Here is a 20,544-nt window from a genome sequence, read left to right as displayed (position 1 = left end):
AAATATTTCTCCAGCTGATTGATGTTCTGCCTATTTTCATTCTGGGAATCTTCCAATTCGGACATGCTGTCTTCTGCTGCATTAATTCTGTTGGGTAGGCTCTCAACTCTGTACTGCAAGTCAAAGAACTCATTTTTTGACTAGTTTTGTTTCTGTGTTCATGTGGCTTTTGAACTCCATAAGCTCCTTCCATCAGTTTTCATTGTCTCTGAAGAGTTTTATAATTATTTTTCCTGAATTCCTTGTCTGATAGGTCATCAATTTCTTCATCTGTCATCTCTGTGATTGACCAGGCCTTTTGATGACTTTTTGGGTGGCACTGGCTCCTTCCTCTGACTCATTTCTTTTCCTGTTACCTTGCCCCATATCTATGTGATCTGATATTGCTGGCTTCTAATCCCTGACCTCATCTGCCACGTAGTGCTGACCTGGATTTTTTTCCCTTCTTTGTGCTGCCTGGGTTCCCCTCCCCCTACTTCTTCAGTCTGTGGTACTGTGGGCTCCTTAAAACAGGGCAATATTTGCAGTAGCTATTGGATCTCCCTTCTGTGGAGTTTTCGTGGCCCTGGAATTGGTGCCACCCAGTTCTGCGGAGTTCCAGGTCCCAGGTTTGCCCAGGTTCTTTGTTTCTGTGCCTAGTCACCCTCTCCAACCCATCTGTCCTAATCCAAGCCTACCATGAATTGCTTAGTTCAGGCACCCTTCACCATGTTTTGTTTCCAAGATCCGCCTGCCCCTCACCTCCTGCTAAGGACAGACAATGCCTTTCGCTCAAGTCTCTGCAGCCAGGGGCACCTTCCTTGTCCTTCTCACATTGCTGATCCTAGTCATTCACAACTGTTTTACTGCTGTGTGCCACATTTCTCAAGCATGGCTGCACTGGGGGATTTACCACAGTGCTCCCCATGGTTCTTTTCCTTTCAGGCTCACTTTAGGCTGCTCCCATCCCTAACTTTTAGGGCCCTCGGTCACATCAGTCTAACTCCGTTGGCCATCTTGACTCCACTCCCCTGTTATTCTCTTAAACAATTGAAATAACATGTTTTAAATTCACATTGTACTCAAGATCTTAATTTTCCATTAAGTGATTAAAACAATAGTAAGATGACTGATTTAATAGATAAGTAGTATAAAAATAATGAAATAAAAAAGTTTCAATTCTACAATTTACAGACACGGATCATTAAAACTAGGGTAGAATATCATCCTTCGCTATGTAACAAACATATAAATCAAAAGTGACAAATCATGTTTGCAGCAATACTGATATATACCACTGGTACCCCCTTTTTGTTGTTGCTCATTATTTTTTTTTTGGCTACTCTACAAAACAATTTCATTTTTGTATATCTGTGTTTAGAATATTTCACTCAAGATCTTGGCCTCTAGTTACACTCATTTTGGTATAATACACAGAATTTTGTTTCCACAAATGACTAACAGCCCGTTGTACACAGATAAACATTTTCCTCACACAATTATCTAATGATGGACACCTCAATTCATTCCACATCTTGTGTATTATGAATAGTGCTGTTATAAAAAAGATGGTATCTTTTTTAATACATTTTTATTATTGTTATTATTTTATAATACTGTGTCATATTCCCTTATCCCCTCCTCCACAAGTTCCGCTATATCATTACTAACATAAAGTTCTTCATACACAGTCATATGTCCATCATTGTGGGCACGGACAATGGGAGAGAGTCCAGAATCCTCTTGTCAAGTTATAGTAAACAGTTTCATTGTAAGTCCATCTTTGTCTGAAAGTAGCAATACATGCCACACTACATCCTCACATCTGAATGTTAGTCTCCATTTCACAGCTACCATACATCTTCTTAAATGAAAAGTCATGATTCAAAATCAACAATAGAAAGAAAAATAGAAATTTACAATGCCATGAAGTTGAATGACATGTTACTAGATATTACAGTCTCCATTACACAACTGCAGTACATTCCCTTAAATGAAAAGTCGTGATACAAAATCAACAATGAAAAGAAAAATAGAAATTTACAATGCCTGTAGTTAAATGACATGTTACTAGATATGACAGTCTCCATTACACAGCTACTATACATCCCCTTACATGAAGAGCCACAAAACAAAATCAACATCTGGGAGAAAAAGAAATTAACAAGATCAAGAAGTTAAATAACATGTTACTAAATGACTAATGTGTAGCTGAAGAAATGAAAATCAAGAACCTTCTTGAAGAAAATGATGCCATGGGTTCGGGCCTTGGGATTCGGGGGCAACTGCCGCTCCTCACAGTGTGGCGGCTGTGGGGGGTGCCCCTGCCGGGTCGGACCCAATGCTGGGGGCTCATGCCAAAGACACTGCCGCAAGACAGTGAACGAGTCCTCGGCCTCATCCAGGACCCAAGAGAGCTCATTCCTCAGGGTAAGTGCACCATGTGGGAACTTGGGAACTGGCTTAAAATTCCTAGCTCCACCCAGCTGCTAATATCTGGCAGCTAGGTGAGTCTGGGAGGGGTTCGGGCCTTGGGATTCGGGGGCAACTGCCGCTCCTCACAGTGTGGTGGCTGTGGGGGGTGCCCCTGCCGGGTCGGACCCAATGCTGGGGGCTCACGCCAAAGACACTGCCGCAAGGCAGTGAACGAGTCCTCAGCCTCATCCAGGACCCAAGAGAGCTCATTCCTCAGGGTAAGTGCACCATGTGGAAACTTGGGAACTGGCTTAAAATTCCTAGCTCCACCCAGCTGCTAATATCTGGCAGCTAGGTGAGTCTGGGAGGGGTTCGGGCCTTGGGATTCGGGGGCAACTGCCGCTCCTCACAGTGTGGTGGCTGTGGGGGGTGCCCCTGCCGGGTCGGACCCAATGCTGGGGGCTCACGCCAAAGACACTGCCGCAAGACAGTGAACGAGTCCTCGGCCTCATCAAGGGCGGCCAGTGCACCATGTGGTGCCAGGCTTTGTCTGCTGGCCGCCCGGCCGGGAAGCTCTGGGGTAATGGATGTCCGAATTGCTGCTTAGATAGCTCTAGGGTGACCCCACTGTTTCTGGGTTCTGAGTCAATCCTAAAGATTCCCAACGCCAGTAACTCTTCTTTTGGAGAACTTCTAATCACTCAATAATGCTGAGCTTTGAACACCTATAATGCAAAAGATAAACCCCGGGTTGTCTAGCAGGATTTTTTTTGCCTGACATGATGTTGGTTCAGGAGACTGGTCACATTAGGCAGGTCCATAATTTTAACTAGCACTCTAGAACCTTATACTGGGGTGGACTCTGTGCAGGATGTGTGGGCCACACCCTATAGAAAGTTTGGCCCCACTGGTAAACCTAAATTTTAGGTGGTTATGGACTAAGCTAGGTGTGACCAAGGAGCCTGCCATCAATCACAGGTAAAGGGATCCACCATAGACTGGACTGGGCAAGGCAGCAGCACCCAAATGTGCATCCTGAATAGACTGTGGGGTGGGCCGGGCTGCAACATTCACCAGCTCATACAAGGCCAAATGGGAGGCCAGAGTACACCGGGCACTGGCCTAAAAACCAATGGCATGTATGTAAACTGGGTTTGGGAGTGGATCAAGTGGAGGTACTTGGGAAGCTCCCCTGGCGAGTCATAGCTCTCGCTGGTGAACATGCCATCCAAATTTGGGGATCAGACTAGCAGGGCATAGTAGCTCCAAAATGTGTAACTTGGTAATGGACCGTAATGTACTGGGCAGGACTGAACAAACCTTTGTTTACAAGCAAAACTAGAAACCAGCATGGAACACAAGTCATACCGAGCTAGGTTCTTGCACCTACTGGTCCCCAGAGCAACCACGGGCAGGTGCATGATTTACAGATAGGAACAAGCCCAATTGGGGAGGTAACGGGACACCCTAACTAGGTTGAGGTTCCCACCAAGGGGCGTATGTGCTAGAATTGGAGCTGCGTTCTATCTAGGAAACAGTTGCAGTCACCCGAGGCACTAGTGTGGGCTGGGATTGGATGCACCAGGCCAGTTCAGACCCCAACACCATCTGGTGGCATGGAGAACCAGGGGGTAGATGTGGGACTGACTAGGCTGGGTCTCAACCCCCTACTGAGCCATGCGTGAGCTGTATGTGGGTATGGACAAGCCATGGCTGGGCTGGGCTGAAACATCCAACAACAAGAACCAGAATGGGGTGAAAGCCAGCCAGGAAAAGCCACTGTTCCTGCTAGGGCAGGAGGTGAACTGAGTTGGGTTGGCTCAAGGACCCCCTGGCATGCGCAAAACCTGCCTTTGGGAGGGGATCTGATGGAGGAACCTGGGCAACTCCTCTGGCAGGACACAGTCCCTGCAGGTAAGCGCAAGAAGCATGATAGGAAACAGTCCAGAATAGGCCATGGAAAGTTTCCCACTGGCACACATTCAGCATGGGTCAGGAGCAGACCAGGCTGAATCAGTCCGTATCACCCACTGGCAAATCCGATCACCAGATCAGAGTGTGGGATGAGCCGGGTTTGGTCGCGACAAAACCAGTACACATTATGGAATGCCAGGGCGTGGTTGCCTGTACTGGATATGAATGCAGCACCCAACCAGCACACATGAGATCCAGGAAGGAAGGGAGGGGCAGAACTGGCGGGGGGATTAAGGGGCTGGTTCCCTCGCCGGACAGCTACTCCCAATGGAGAGCGTGGGCTGGGACAGAGACAGACTAGACTATGCAAGGCTACAACACCTGTGCGCTGCATGTGGACTAGATCAGGGAAAAGCCAGGCTGGGCTGATTATCCCTGCTGGTGCAAGCATAAATAAGAGTGGGTGAGGGATGTTTGGGCATAGCCGCAGAAGCTGGCACTGGGGACTAATTCTGTCAAGTCAAATCACAGAACCACCTAAAGAGTGCATAAACCGGGACAGAGAGACCTGGGAGGGAAAAAGTGGGTTCCCCCTTCTTGGGTCACTATTCCCGTGGGAGGGCATGAAGACTGGGACGGGGGCTGGGATGGCTAGATAGAGAGGCACTCAACAACACCCGTGAGGGCTGGATGGTTGAGTTGGTTAGATAGAACTAAGCTTTAATACCCATTGACACGTACAAGAGCCAAATGGGATGGGGGACAGACTGGTCTTCTGCTACACATACTGGCAAACCAGGGTAGGGGGCGGGCCTGGTGGGGGTTATTGTGGGTCGCCCCGACTAGGCTGCAGCCCCCACTGGTTTGTGTGAGGGCCGAGTACGTGCTGGGCAGAACCAGACTGGACTGCAACACCCATTGGTTCCAGCGCAACTCGGGACTGAAAACAGAACCAACCCAGCAACTGCAACCACCAGCTGATCGTGGTGATGGACTGTGCCGGGCCCTGTGCTTGCTAGAACATACAAGAAACTAGTCTGGGAATACCTCAAAGTTTCTTTGGAGATCTCCCTAATTGAACTGCTGGACTCAGAACTCTAGTCAAGAAAAGACAGAAGACAGAGCAGATCAATCATTCATCTCAGCTATATGTTGGCAGCGATATATGGGGCAAATGGAGACTTTATGATGGACCATATCAATCAGTGGACGACCTCATCGAGCGAAACTGGCAGCGATTCATAACCGGAGAACTATTAACACCACTCGAGCACATATCTCAGAGCATGCCCCACATCCGGGACTCGGGGTGGGCGGGAAACTGGGTGGGGCTTCCCCCTCAATGTCCCCCTTTACCTCAGATACAAGATGGAAACAATGTGGACATAATAGTATTACCCACTTCCCTATCCCCCTGAACCTTTTTTTTTTTCTTTCTTTCTTTCTTTAACTGTAATTAACTATGTAAAGATTGTCAACAACACAATAAAATAGATTATAAAAAAAAAAAGAAAAGAAAATGATGCCATGATCTACAAGTCATTGAATGATTTAATCAGAAGGAAGTGTTCTGAAGAGATGAAAACAACAGAAAACAACAAAACTCATGTGATATAGTTTCTGCTGATCTTTGTTGAAGTGAGTCTCCTCCAGACAATAAGCAGATGGGTTTTGATTTTTAATCCAGTATACTAATCTATGACGTTTGATTGCGCTTAAGCCATTTACATTCAGAGTTTAATATACATGGGTGGTACTTTGGTCCTCTCATTTTAGGAATGGTTGTTCATTGGTTTAGTCTTCTGTTGTCATTTTATTGGGATATTCTTCCCGTTTGCCTTTGGTTTTGGTAGGTGCTATTCCTCTTCTCTGTGAAGAGAACATCTTGAAGTATCCCTTGTAGGGCAGGTTTGGAAGAGGCAAGTTCCTTTAGCTTTTCTTTACTGTGGAAGAATTTTATTTCGTTTTCAAAGACAAAAGAAAGCTTTGCTGGATATGTTATCCTGGGCTGAAATTTTTTTTCTTTTAGAGTCTGGAATATGTCACTCCATTGTCTTCTTGCCTGTAGAGTTTCCTGTGAGAGATCTCCTGTGAGTTTAATTGGCTTTCCTTTATATGTCAACTGATTTTTTTCACGTGCACATTTAAGGATTTTTTCCTTATGTTCAATTGAAGAGAGCTTGAAGCTTATATGTCGTGGTGAAGATCACTTTTGATCAAGCCTGTTGGGAGTTCTGTGCCCCTCCTGGAACTTGTTTCCAAATTCCTCCTCTAGATGAGGGAAATTTTCCTTTATTATTTCATTAAATACATTTGCAAACTCAGCTTCTCTTTCTGCACCTTCTGGGACTCCCATAACTCTTATATTTGGCCCCTTAATAGTGTCTTTTGATTCTTGAATACTTTTTTTGGCCTGATCCAGCTCTGCCTCCAGCTTTTTATTTGCTTCCCACTGATGACAGGAAATACCTTCCAATTCTGAGATTCTTTCTTCCGCTTGCTTCATTCTGTTTTGGAGACTCTCCACTGTACTCTTAATTTGCTCCACTGTGTTCTTGATTTCTGATATATCAGCCTTGATTTGCTTTATTGCTGCCTTAAAGTCTTTGAACTCTTGCATGAGCTTCTCCTTGTTAATCAGAATCTTTTAAATGAGTCTTATGGATTCTGTGTGCCCCATTTTCTCAATGTCTTCCTCAGTTAATTCTGAGGTTGGCATAGGGTTTTGCTCCTTTGCAGGGGAGTTTTCAGTAATATTCATTGTGCCTTTTTCTCTCCTTTTGCTTTTGATCATTGTACTTCTGGTTAGCAGAGTCTTCTTGGGATAGGTTTCTAAGCTGTGTCACCCACAGGTCTACAATGCGATTTTACTTATTGCAGTTGGTACACACCTTTTTGCTTTCAGCCACTTGTGCCACAACCTCCAGTGAGTTCCAGGTTTGGGTTCTTACGTCAGATTTCCACCATGGTCTCCACAGCCCCAGCTCTTGTCTCACCACTCTTCACCTCCTGTGATACCGTGCTGAAGCTTCACCGTTGTCTCTGCAACCTTTCTCCCACTTTCAGTTGGAGCAGGTCCCAGGATTAGAGAGACACCAGGTGTCCTATCTAGTTAGGTTGTTGTTGGTGCTGATCTTGTCGGAACCTGTTGGACGTTAGGTCTGGGTGCCACATGGACATATTTTGGCCGGTACGATGCCGCAGTCAGTATTATTTTCCTGTGGGATCAGTGCAATCACGGACGTCAGCAAGTTCTCGTGAGATCAGCACATGCGCAGGGGACTATTGTCCCCTGCAGTCCCAAAGCTATTGCCACAGTGCCCAAAATGGCGCCTGATGTACAACCACTAAGGTTCTTGATTTGCTGGCCATCAGATCCGAGGGCTATCCCACACTTGCCCTGGGTGGAACCCGCAGAATGCCATGTCGTTGCAGTTCACTGAGACAGAAATGAGTTCACTCCCAGCTCAGTGCATGCTCCGTCCTCTCCCTTGCTCTTTCCTCTTTACAGAAAATGGCGCCCAATTCAGCTCTAGGGGGCTGACTGGGCTGTGAAATCCACTCTGTTCTCATACTGCCCATCTGAGATCTGCTGCTCTGTCTCTGCTCCTGGTCAAATCAAATGGACCAGCAGGATGGACAGTTCTTTGTCTGGGTTCACCACTGGAGCTCCCAGTGAAAGTCCCTTCCCACCTGGTTGCTGGTGGAGTTCCGGCTGTTGTGGAGTTCAGATCATCGTGCTGGAATATCAGTCTCTGCAATACCACACCGTTGTGTCCACTGCTTTCCTGTGTCTGTCAGTATCCAGGTACCCCTCTGCTGTTGTTCTGTCCTTTCCTACAACCTGAAATATGTCCTCTCTGCTTCATCCTGATTGAATGTTTTTCCATCTGTATAAACGTGTCCTTACCCTATTCCACCATCTTGATATCGATGGTATCTCTTTTACACAATATATTCATAACTTTCAGAAAATACAACCAGTAGTGAGATTACTCAGACTTACAGTAATCTCATTTACATTTAATACTTTTAATTTTATGTAAGCTTTTAAAAATTTTAATCATTTTACAAAAGTTTTTTTTGTTTTTATTGCAAAGTCAGATACAGAGACAAAGAGCTACAGAGAGCAAGTTATTCCATCCGATGATTCAATGCCCAAGCTATCTCAATGGCTGGTGCTGTGCCAATCCGAAGACAGGAGCCAGGAGCTGTTAAGGGTCACCCATGCACGTGTAAAGTCCAAGGCTATGTGCCATTCTTGACTATTTTCCCAGGCCACAGGCAGAGAGCTGGATGGGAAGCAGGGCTGCAGAGATTAGAAATAGTGTCCATATGGGATCCCAGCACATTCAAGGCAAGGAGTTTAGCTGCTAGGCTACCATGCTGGAACCAGCAATCATATTTCTAAACATTTAAGAAATTTTATACTATTTTTCATGTGCTGACTTAATCTATAACTCCATCAGCATTGTATAAATATTCTCATTTTTTACTTCCTTACCAGTATTTTTTACCCTTTGTTCCAATAAATAATAGCCATTCTGACAGGGTTGTGATGCCTCACTGTGATGTTGACTTACATTTCCCAAATGTAAGTCATTTTGAAGACAATCTGCTGAAGTCCTTTGATCATTTCTTTAACCAACAGAGAATGTTTATGTTGTTAAGGTCACATGGAGCTTAAAGATAAAGTTCCCAATTTGAACAACACATGGAACTTCCTGTGTCCTGATATTTGACAAATAATTAAGAGTGATATAGAGGGCCAGGCATGGTGGCCTAGCAACTAAAGTCCTTGCCTTGATAGCACCAGGATCCCATAAGGCGACCAGTTCTAATCAACACAGCTCCATTTCCCTTCCAGCTCCCTGCTTGTGGCCAGAGAAAGCAGTCGAGAATGGCCCAAAGCTTGGGCAACCTGAACCCACGTGGGAGACCAGGAGGAGTCTGCTGGTTTCTGGCTCTGGATCGGCACAGTTCCGGCTGTTGCTGTCACTTGGGCAATGATTCATCAGATCGAAGATGTTCCTCACTGTCTCCTCTCCTCTCTGTATATCTGATTTTGCAATAAAAATAAAAATAAAAATAAATCTTGAAAAAACAAAGGGATAGAGAAACCCTAATAATCCAAAAAGCTTATTATACGAGTACAATCTCTCTATCAAAACACAAAAAACAAAAAAAACTAATATTTCTTAATGAAACATGGCTTTTACTTAGATTTGGGATTTTTTGTTTCCCTGTTTTCGAATCATTTATTTATTTGAAAACCAGAGATAGAGAAATTGGAAAAGGGGCCTGGCACAATAGCCTAGGGGTGAAAGCCCTCACCTTGCATGCCATAGAGGTGCCAGTGTGTGTTCTGGCTAATCCGCTTCCTAGCCAGTGCCCTGCCTGTGGTGTGGGAATGAGGTAAAAGACAGCCCAAAGCCTTGGGACCCTGAACCTGTGTCCTAGGTCAAGAAGAAACTCCAGGCTTCTGATCAGCTCAACTCCTTCCACTGCAACTCTTTCAGAGTGAGAGTAGATGGAGAGTCTTTGTGCCCCCTTCTTTCTGTATATCTGCCTCTCAAAAAAATATATACAGGGGCCTGGCGGCATGGCATAGCAGCTAAAGTCCTCACCTTGAACGCCCCAGGATCCCATATGGGCGCCGGTTCTAATCCCAGCAGCTCCACTTCCCATCCAGCTCCCTGCTTGTGGCCTGGGAAAGCAGTCGAGGACAGCCCAATGCATTGGGACCCCGCACCTGCATGGGAGACCTGGAAGAGGTTCCTGGTTCCTGGCTTCGAATCCGCACGCTCAGGCTATTGTGGCTCACTTGGGAAGTGAATCATCGGACGGAAGATCTTCCTCTCTGTATATTTGATTTTGTAATAAAATGAATAAATCTTTAAAATATATATATATATATATATGTGTGTGTGAATTTTCTATGTTTATTGTGAATGATGTTTACATATGTGATCAGGGTGGGAAGGTTCAAGGATTAGGGAAAAGTTTATGTGATCATTGTTTCCAAATTTTCTATTTCTTCTTCTTATGAAACTGGATCATATTCTGGTTGTTCATTTCCCATCTAGCTCCCTGCTTGTGGCCTCAGAAAGCATTAGACTAGGAGGCCCAAAGCCACGGGACTCTGCAAATGAGTGGGAATCCTGGAAAAAGTTCCTGGCTTCAGATTGGCTCAGCTCTGGCAGCTCCGGCTACTGCAGCCACTTTGGGATTATACAAGGGGATGGAAGATCTGTCTCTCCTTCTTTGTGTAAAACTGAGTTTCTAATCAATATAAAGGAGAAAACATATTTAGCAAATTGTACCTTAACAATGGCATTATACTTTTATTTGTAGTCATCAAGATTTCACTCTTCTTCACACATTACAGCACATTCAGTGTGGGCTGAGCTTAAGAATTGTTAGACCAATACTAAACATAGTTGGGACACTAAAAATGTTATTAAGCTCAACGCATGGTAGAGTTACAGGACAATCTTCCTTTAATTTGTGCATCAGTCACAAATTAAATAAGCATTATTACAATATAAGTATGACTGTCAACTCAAATTTTACCTGGTGGGCATGACTAACAACCTACCTGCCTATGACCTGAGGCATGGCTTAGAGCCGTGTTTGCAGTACTTGACCTGTGACATGACTGGAGGTTCTAAAGGGACAGACATGTCTTCTAGCCAATTACAGTGTCATTGTTGTGTGGGAGGGCTGTCTGGGACTGCCCTTCTGCTATCTCTCTTCCTAGTGAGTTGTGCTCACTTTACAATAAATGGACATGCTCCCTCAGACTATCCCCAGTGGTTCTTGCAGCCCAAGAACACTGACACCTCATCCCCTTGGTGGTTTTGGGCATGTTGGCGGGAAAATCCTGAGACTCAAAACCAATAAAAACAGATACCAAAATGGACAAAGAACTAAAAATATTTCTACAAAGAAGATAATCAAAGGGCTAATTAATTAGCACAAAGAGATTTTCAGCATGACTGATCATTAAGTGAATGAAAATGGCAACCACAATGATATACCGCTTTATCCATTGCAATGTACTTCATTAAAGCAATCCAAGCAAGGATGGATCAAGCTGCCTTCAAGCAGCCAGGCCCTGTTCTTTCCTTCCCCCAACTAGACTAAAGTGGCCAGTGGGGCTAGGGTTCTGTTTGCACACAGGCCAAGGCCACAATGGCTCAAGCTGCCTTTAAGCAGCCAGACCATGCTGTGCCCTCACCTCAGCCAAAATTGGCCATTGTGGTCCAGGATCCAGTTTGGCACATAGCCCAGGCCAGAATGGCTCAAGCTGCCTTCAAGTAGCCAGGCTGGGCTATGCCCCTCCTCCCACCACCAGCCAAGACGTGACACTGGGTACAAGCTCACGTTTACGCTCTCAGCAATGGCCAGGATGTCTGAAGCTGCATTAAAGCAGCTAGGCTGGGATGCTTGATTCCAGGAGCAGGAATTGCAGATTGCTCAGGAGAAGGGGTAAGGGGGATGTGTGGGAGGCAGGACCACTGAAGTAGTACGTTGCAGCTGAGGAATGACTTCTGAAGAACTTCTACTGACAAAAGCCACTTGGCTTGCAGGTAAATGAGGGGGCTAACACCTAGTGGTTTGGAAGCTATAACTGAGGAAATTTCTGGGTCAGATGAGTATACATGCCCACATGGGAGACCTGAGCTGGGATGGTTAACATGGACTACCACCACCCACCAGTGCACACTTAAGGTAGGGCTGGGGACTTGTCTGGCAGGGAAAGGTTACACTACTGCCAATGAGTTTCATAGAAGGGGCAGATAATGTTAAGTTGGACCATGATACCCACAGGCATGCATAAGAACTAGGTTTGGGGGTAGATCCTGTGGGGAGTATGAGGGCTCAACCTGTGGAACTGTAATTTCTGAAGGCTGGCTCAAGAGCTGAGAGTTGTAAAGAGCTGAGCTACACATGACCATGGAACCCTCTGACACTCATGAATACTGGGATTGGGAACAGGACACACTGGTCCAGGCTGCAGCACAGAGCAGTCTGCTGCTCAAAACAACAAGCAAAGGAAGCATAGCGGGGGCAGACCTAGTAGGCGTTATAGGGTGTCATTTTGATTGGGATGCAGTTCCCAACTGGTGTACATGAGAGCTGAATGTGGGATGAGCACAGTTGGGCTCCACCACAGCATCCACTGGTTTGCATAAGAGATGGGACTGGAGACAAAACTTATCCAGCAACTGCAATCACATGTGTGTGCATAGGCTGATGTGGGTGACAGACTGAGCTGACCCCATACTGGCAAGTACAAACACAAGTCTATGATCACCTCAGAGAGTTTCTTCAGGTATACTGACCACTGATGCAATGGACACAGAACTCCACAAATTTAGACAAATGTGGAATCTGTGCATTAACTTTGGAGTTCATGTATCAGAACTGGGCCTCCTCATTTGCTGAATGAACATGCTCAGATGCACATAGGGGATATGGCAGTCTGTTGGAGCCTACACATGAAGGAGGGTAGAAAAGATTGGACAACTACCCCAGGCAAGCGTTGACACTAAAGATCTGGCTGAATGGAAACTAGTTGGAATGTCAACCAATGGACCGTGGGAGGATTTCTTATGGAAACCACTTGAACGGAACCCTCAGAGCATGCTCCTCAGCCGGGACCCTAGAAAATCACATGGACATTTCACAACCCAAGGTTCTATTGTGGGGATTCTGGGAGTGGCTTTTCTCCTTCTCTCCACCATCCCCCAGACACAAAAAGAAGAAAATTTGGGAAACAATGGTCTCATCCACTTTCCCCTAATTCTCAATCCTTCCTAGCTTAATCCGTATCCACATGTGCATGCATGCTCCCTTCTCAACTTTGTAAACATCATCAAAATAAAATTTTAAAAAAGAACCATAAGAAAAGAATTACTGTAACTCAAGACACAAATTCTGGAGCTTATTTTTATGGCAACCAAAGCTCACTCTTATTTGTAACTATACTTCCTATTGCCAAAGAGAAAGAACCAAACAACCTCAAAGAAATATAGAAATCAAACGTTTTCACTTTACATGGCCAACGCCTGAACAATAACAACTAAAATGTCAAATAGCATCCTAAGCACTGACCTCCAACTCTCAAAAAAATAAGAAGCCATGTCTAGGAGTAGAAAAAGGAAAATTTTGAAATACAGATTAATGAAGAAATGAATAAAAACTGTATTCAGCAATACTCAAGAGAAAGGAAACATTCATTGTTCTTAAAAGGAAAACAAAATCAATAAACTTTTTGCTAGATTAATCAAAAAGTAGGCTCAAGTATATAACATCAAAAAGAAGAGGGACATATTACAATTGGTATCACAGTAGAGGAGTGGATCAGGGCTGTCTGGACAAAGTGGGTTCTGTCACTACTTGTGAGATGAAAGAGCTGCTGCATTTTTTTTTCTTTTTTTTATATAAGCAGTACTTTTATTGGAAAGCATGATATACAAAAAAAAAAAAAAAAAAAAAAAAAAAGGAGGCGAGACAGAGAGGATGATCTTCCATCTGCTGATTCACTCCCCCAGTGACCACAATGGCCGGAGCTGAGCAGATTTGAAGCCAGGAACCCAGAGCTTCTTCCAGGTCTCCCACACAAGTGCAAGGCCCCATGTGTTTGGGCCGTCCTCCACTGCTTTCCCATGCCACAATCAGGGAGCTGGATGGGAAGTGGGGTTTCAGGAATTAGAACCAGCACCAATACAGAATCACAACATGTGCAAGGCATGGACTTGGTCCACTAGGTTATCGTGCCAGGCCCAGCTGCTTTATTTCTGATCCAGCTCCCTTCTAGTGCCTGTGTGAATGCAGAGGATGTCCCAAGTGCTTGATTCTCTGTACTGATCTGGGAGAACTGAGAAGAAGCTTCTATCCAGTCCTGCTTTAACCACCATGGTCACTTGGAAAGGGATAAAACGGAAGGAAGATTTCTCTAACTCTCCCTCTTTCTCTATAGTTCTGCCTTATATATCAATAAAAGAATTTTTTAGACTTTTTTATTTTTTTATTGCAAAGTCAGATATACAGAGAGGAGAAGAGACAGTGAGGAAGATGTTCCATCCAATGATTCATTCCCAAAGTGACAGCAATGGCCAGAGCTGCACTGATCCAGAGCCAAGAACCAGGAATTTCCTACAGATCTCCCACACAGGTGCAGGTTTCCCAAGCTTTGGGCCATCCTCAACTGCTTTCTCACGCCACGAGTAGAGAGCTGGATGGAACGCGGGGTCAGCAAGATTAGAATGGGTGCCCATACGGGATCCCAGCATGTTCAAGGTGAGGATTTTAGCTGCTAGGCCAACGCAGCAGGTCTGATAAAATAAGTCTTTACTAGAAAAAAAAAAAAAAAGGACGTGCAATGGATCACTAGGGACTGTCAACAGTTGTTATATGAAATAGTAACAAAAAAATGCTTAATTTATGGATACTTAACATCAGGCTACAAACTGAAGGAGAAGTACATCAAAAAACTTGACACTACTAACAGGCAGTTAACAGTGTATCAGGAATAAATCTCTTCAAACCAAAGGTCAACACTAGGTGTCTTCACTGCTAGATTCTACCAAATTAACACCAAATTTTCTAGAATTATGGTAAAAAACTAAAATGAAAAAAACCATTCCAAAATTATGCTGAGCCTAACAATATTTGGATTCCTAAACTAGACTGAATCAGCAGTAGGAAGATCTTCAACTATGACTGACGGTTTAAAATAGGATTAAAAAAAGATGGAATTGCTCATTAAAAATGCAATTTCCATTGCTGTACAATTAGTTCTGTATATATTTACTTAATGCTTCTTCCAAAATAATTGCTCATAGTCCAGAAATCTAGCTTAAAATCATTAAAATGTCATAGACCAATACACCTGATAAAACAGATGTAAAATTCTTATCATAGGGTCCAGGGCAGTGGCCTTGTGGCTAACGTCCTCATCTTGCATGCGCTGGGATCCCATGTGGTCCCCAGCAGTCAGCACTTCCCCATTTCGGGAGAAAACCATGAGACCTAAGATTTTTCCTCTAAGTCTCTCCTCCTCTCTATATATCTGATTTTGAAATAAATAAAATATTTAATAAAAACATTCCTATAAACACATGTAAAATAAAAGAAGCATCACAACAATAAGCTCACATGTACTAACCAAAGTGCACTTAACTAGAGAATGTAGAAAATGGACCAACAAACCAGATTTCACATAAACAGGATGAAAGACAAGCATTGTTGAAAGCACCTTATAGAAAGCACTCAATGAATTTCTACATTTATTTTGTAATAACATATATGCAAGTTGAGGAAATGCACAAATAAATAATTATATCCAAATATGCCTCAGTTGTGGTACACAGAAATAGGCCTCAATAAAATAATATCTAAAGATAATAAACCTATAGCCATCACACAACTGAATGCCAAAAAACCAAAAGCATTTCCTCTAAGATACGTAACCTAATTAGATGACTACTTTTTATTGTTATGTAATTTAATATTCACGCAAATAAAATAGACAAGGTAAAGAAGTAAAAGGCACAGAAATAAAAACATACTAAATTAGTATACTAAAAAAGATAGTAAATTAGTTTTGATTCTAGATTTCATTTGTTTCCCCCCATGTTATTAATAGTGAAACCTAATGAATGCCAAGAGATTCCATTCAGTCATTAAAAACAACAAATTCTTAGGTGAACATGGATGTAGTGAAATAAAATAAGGCAAATGTAGAAAAAACTAACATGTTATCATATATGAATGTTAAAAAATAGCTACAAGCTTATAATTGTGATTGCTACGGGTTGGTAAGAGTGAAGACCAGGGCTAGGAAGGAGGTAGAAAGGTAGCAAAGAGAGACAGAAGGAACAAGATCCAGTGTTCCTTCCCAGTGCGTGGTGACTGCAGTTCACAATGATAAGGCAACTGGAACAGAGGACCCTGTGTGCTGTAAAAAAATTAATTAATTAATTAATTAATTAATTAAAAAAAACATAAAAAGCCTGGGCACCTACTTTACTCAGCTGATGCTGTACATATACTTCAATACAACACTGCACCCAGTGATAATATTCAAGTACATGTTGATCAAAATTCACTAGATTTTTTTAAAAACCAGAATTATCCCTTCACACTAAAATCATCTATTTAGAAGATATTAAACACCCCAGCTCTAGGCAGCTGCCTAGTTTGCATTGTACCTAGGTAAGTGTTACACAGGTGGGAGAAAAGTAGCTAAGTGATAGTGGGCATCCTGGGCCTGGTTAATGCCAAATATGTGTTAACAGTACCAGTGTGTCAGCATAGTTGCACATTCTTTTTTTTTTGAAGATACGTAGGAAGGACCTCGGGCTGTGTTAATGGAGCTGCCAACAGCATGGGGGCTGCTGCTGGGGGTACCTGAGTCAGCTCAGACTCAATACTTGGGGCACTAGCTGCCATTGATGCCAAGTGCTGAGTGAATCCTGTGAATGTGGGCAGCCAGAGCACCAACTGGAAACCGGGCTTCACCTGCTGGCTTCACCCAGAGGTGAGCTTTAGAGTCTTGGGGTGTGGAATTGTTACCTAAGGACATTCATGGATAAGGCCACTGTACATGTAGGTAAGAACTGAATCCTGAGGGATTCCCAGTGACAGGGCCAATGCACTTGCAGGGAAATGGGGGACTGAGACATGGTGGTTTGGAGGGGAGAGACCAGAAGCACTGTATGGGTCAGACTGATACACCAGCCCATATGGGAGTCCTGAGTAGGAATTCTTAGTAAGGAATATTGCTGACCACCACATGCTAGTCCATGCAAAAGTTAGGGCTGGGGATCTGTCAGACAAAGCTAGATCCCACTGCCTGAATGAATGTCAGAACAGGGATGGGTCATATTAGGCAGGGCAATGACATTAGCATGTAGGAGAACCAGGTTCAGGAGTAGATTCTGTGGGGGATATGTGGGCCTAAACCTGTGGAAATGCAAGTCCCACTGGTTAGATCAAGAGCTGGGCGGGAGATGGGTTGAGCTAGGTGTGATCATAGAACCTGTCAACATTCATGGCCACAAACACCGAGAACAATCCGGGCAGGTCCAGGCTGCAGCACCAGCATATGCATCCTAAAAGAGGGTATGCAGCATGCCAGCCGCAACATTCATAAGCTCACACAAGGCCAAGATGGAGGGGCAGGCTATGCCGGGCAAGGACTTAGCACCCATGGACATGAGTGAGATCCAGGTCTGGGAGTAAACAGAGTAGGAGAACTTGGGAAACTCTCCTGCTGGGTCATAGCTCCTGCTGGTGAGCACACTATCTAGGTCTGGGGGTTGGGCAAGGTGGGCAAGGTGGGCAACATAGCTCCACCAGTTGGCGAATGTGAGGGCGGGTTGGGCAAGGGGGCAGACCAGGCAGGGCCAAAAATTTTACCTTACCAGCAAGTGAAGAAACTGGGCCGGAGCACAGGTCATTCCAGGGTAGGGTGTCACATCTACCAGTTTTCATGGGCCAGGGATAGGTATAGACTGAGCAGGTCCAGGCTACAGTACCCACCAGCAATATTTGGGAATGGGGGCAGGCTGTGTCCGGCCAGGATTCAACATTTCAAAGCAAAGGCCAAGACACGTGAGGGACTATACCAAGCTGCGTCAGAGAAACCACTGGCACAGAAAGATCTATACCTGGAAACAGGCCTGGCTGGGGAGCTAAGGGTTTACACTGACTAGGCTGTGGTTCCTACTGGTAAAGGTGAGGGGCAGAGTAGAGGCTGTTATCTGGTCTGGACATGGTTGCAGTCTCTTTTGGCACATGTGTGGACTAGTTCTGATGTGTGCCAGACTGAGCTACACTCCAGCACACACTGGTGCTCGTGATAACAAGGTTTAATGTATGATGCACTAACCTACATCTCTCCCTGTTGAGCTATGTATGAGCTGTGTCTGGATGTAGACAATCCTGGGCTGGGCTGTAATATCCAACAGAATAAAACAGAATGGCCAATTGATGGCCAATCAGGAAAGGCCACTGTTCCTGCTAAGACAGGAGATGGACGAAGTAGGGCTGCACCATGGACCCACTGATCTGGCATTGGGATAAGTTCTCATGGAAGAGCTTGTACAATTCCTCTGTTGTGACATAGTCCCTGCAGGTGAGAGTAAGAACCATGACAGGGAGCAGCCTAGACCAGGCCAGGTTATGGTACCCAAGGGCATACTTTTGGCTCGGGTCTGGGGCAAACCAGGCCAGGCCAGTTCATATCACCCACTGGCAAATCTGAGAGCCAGAATGGTATGTGGATCATGCCAGATTGGGCTGCAACACCACACAATTCATATTAGGGATGGGACTGGCACTTGGTTGGACTGCGTAGGCTGTAGCTCCCACCTATGAGAGCTTGAACTACGGGCAAGCTGGGCCAGGCCATGCTGTAACACTCAATGGCAAATGCCAAGCTGAGCTATGCTATGCCAGACTGGGCCACAGCACATAACCATTACAAGTGAGACCCATGGGAAAGCAGGAGAACCTAGGAGGGGGCTGCAGGGAGCTCCCCCACTGAGCCACTACTCCCAATGGTGAATGTGAGAGCTGGTATTCGGGCAGACCAGTCCGGGCAGGGCTATAACATCTGTTGGCCTGCATGTTTAATGGAAGAGGGATAATCCAAGGTGGGCAGACTGTACCTACTGGTATGTGCATAAGTCAGAGTGGGTGAGGGTAGGGTTGGATGGGCTTTGCCACAGCATCACCTAGCAGATGATCGCTCCAGCAGAGGGGGTGAGGCAAATTCTTCCAAGCTAAACTGCAGAAACACCTGGAGAGTGCAAGATCCAGGAATGGGAGAGAGCCCATGAGGGAAATAGCGAGCACCTCTCTAATAGACTGCAACACTCTTTGGTTTGTATAGAAGAGAGGGTGGAGATAGAACTGATCCAGCAATATCAAATAGCAACATGTGCATAAGCTGATTTGGTTGATGGAATGTGCTGGACCCTCTATTGGCATGCACACACAAGAATCAGGTCTTCATCACATCAGATCAAGTTTCTTTGGGATATCCCCCCCGAAAACCAACTGAATCACTGGATTCAGAACTCCAACCATGGAGAAAACTGCAGGTTCCATGAACTGACAATGGAGGGCATTTGTCAGAGCCAGGCCTCCTCAGTGGATTCGATGCAACAGTGAGCAGCATATTTAGGTGCACATGGAGCATTGCAGAGCACACTAAGTACCAAAGCAGAGCACAAACAACAGAACAATCTGATCAACTACCTCAGACAGTGCTGGAGGTGAATACGTGGGCAAATGGAGACTCTAAGATGGACTATATCAACCAGTGGATTCTGGACAGATTTCATTGTGCTTGAAATGGTGACATCGGCAGTAATTCAGAACTGTTGAACTCTCAAAACCTCATGAGCAAGACCCTCAGAGCATGCCCCACATCAAGGATCATAGGATGTTTGGGAGGCTGGGTGTGGTTTTTCCCTTTATCTCCTCCCTTCCCCCAGATACAGGAAAGAAAAGAAGAGATTGTGGAAATGGTTATCTCACCTAAGTTCCTGTAGTTTTGACCAAACACCCTAAACAACTATGTAACAATCATCAAAAATAAAAATAATTAAATAAGAAGAAATTAAACAGTCCCCCATTGACAGAGTAGAAAGTATAGTGTTTTTTTTAATTCCTTAAAAAAAAAATAATTCACCTATTTAAAAGTGAGAATTACAAAGCAACAGTCAAAGCCACCCAGGCAGAAAGATCTTCACTCCACTTGATTCCTCCCCATGTGGCCACAAGAGGCAGCAAGGTCCAGGCCAAAACAGAGCAGGCTGAACTCCATTCTGATCCTCCAAAGGGGTGCAGGTGTCCAAAGAACTGGGACATTTCTGCTATCTCCCAAGCACATGAGCAGGCAAGTAGATAAGAAAGTGAACATTAGGGACTTAACTGGTCCTTATATGGAATGCTGGCATTGCACGCAGCAGTGTAACATGTTATCTCAAAATATAACACAAGGATGGCTTAAGTAAATCTGGTAATCAAAAGTCAGGTTGCTTTTTCCAATGAACCTTCTACTCATCCCATACCTGACATACAATGATGTTATTTGGCATTTTGTATAATGTAAATGCCACTGCTGGAAAACTAACCTTGAACCTAGATGGAAAGGTATTTAAACTGTTTTTGCAATGTCACTAATTGCTTGACAGGAAGAATGACAGAAAAACA

General features: G+C 44.6%; 1 protein-coding gene and 1 long non-coding RNA gene across 2 annotated transcripts in view; one reads left to right on the top strand and one right to left on the bottom strand.

The window, feature by feature from the left end:
- The window catches only part of LOC131481127 (zinc finger protein 570-like), a gene marked incomplete at its 3' end in the record, with an annotated part of 533,548 nt that overhangs the window by 61,434 nt on the left and 451,570 nt on the right, over positions 1-20,544 (top strand). The gene's annotated exons all lie outside the window — the stretch shown is intronic.
- LOC131481177 (uncharacterized) overlaps positions 1-20,544 on the bottom strand; it is a 42,025-nt gene that overhangs the window by 3,094 nt on the left and 18,387 nt on the right. The window lies entirely within an intron of this gene.

Source organism: Ochotona princeps, chromosome 9, assembly GCF_030435755.1.
Source record: "Ochotona princeps isolate mOchPri1 chromosome 9, mOchPri1.hap1, whole genome shotgun sequence".
Taxonomy (NCBI): Eukaryota; Metazoa; Chordata; class Mammalia; order Lagomorpha; family Ochotonidae; genus Ochotona; species Ochotona princeps.
The sequence above is the reverse complement of the archived record's forward strand: the minus strand, read 5'-3'. Positions and strand labels throughout refer to the sequence as shown.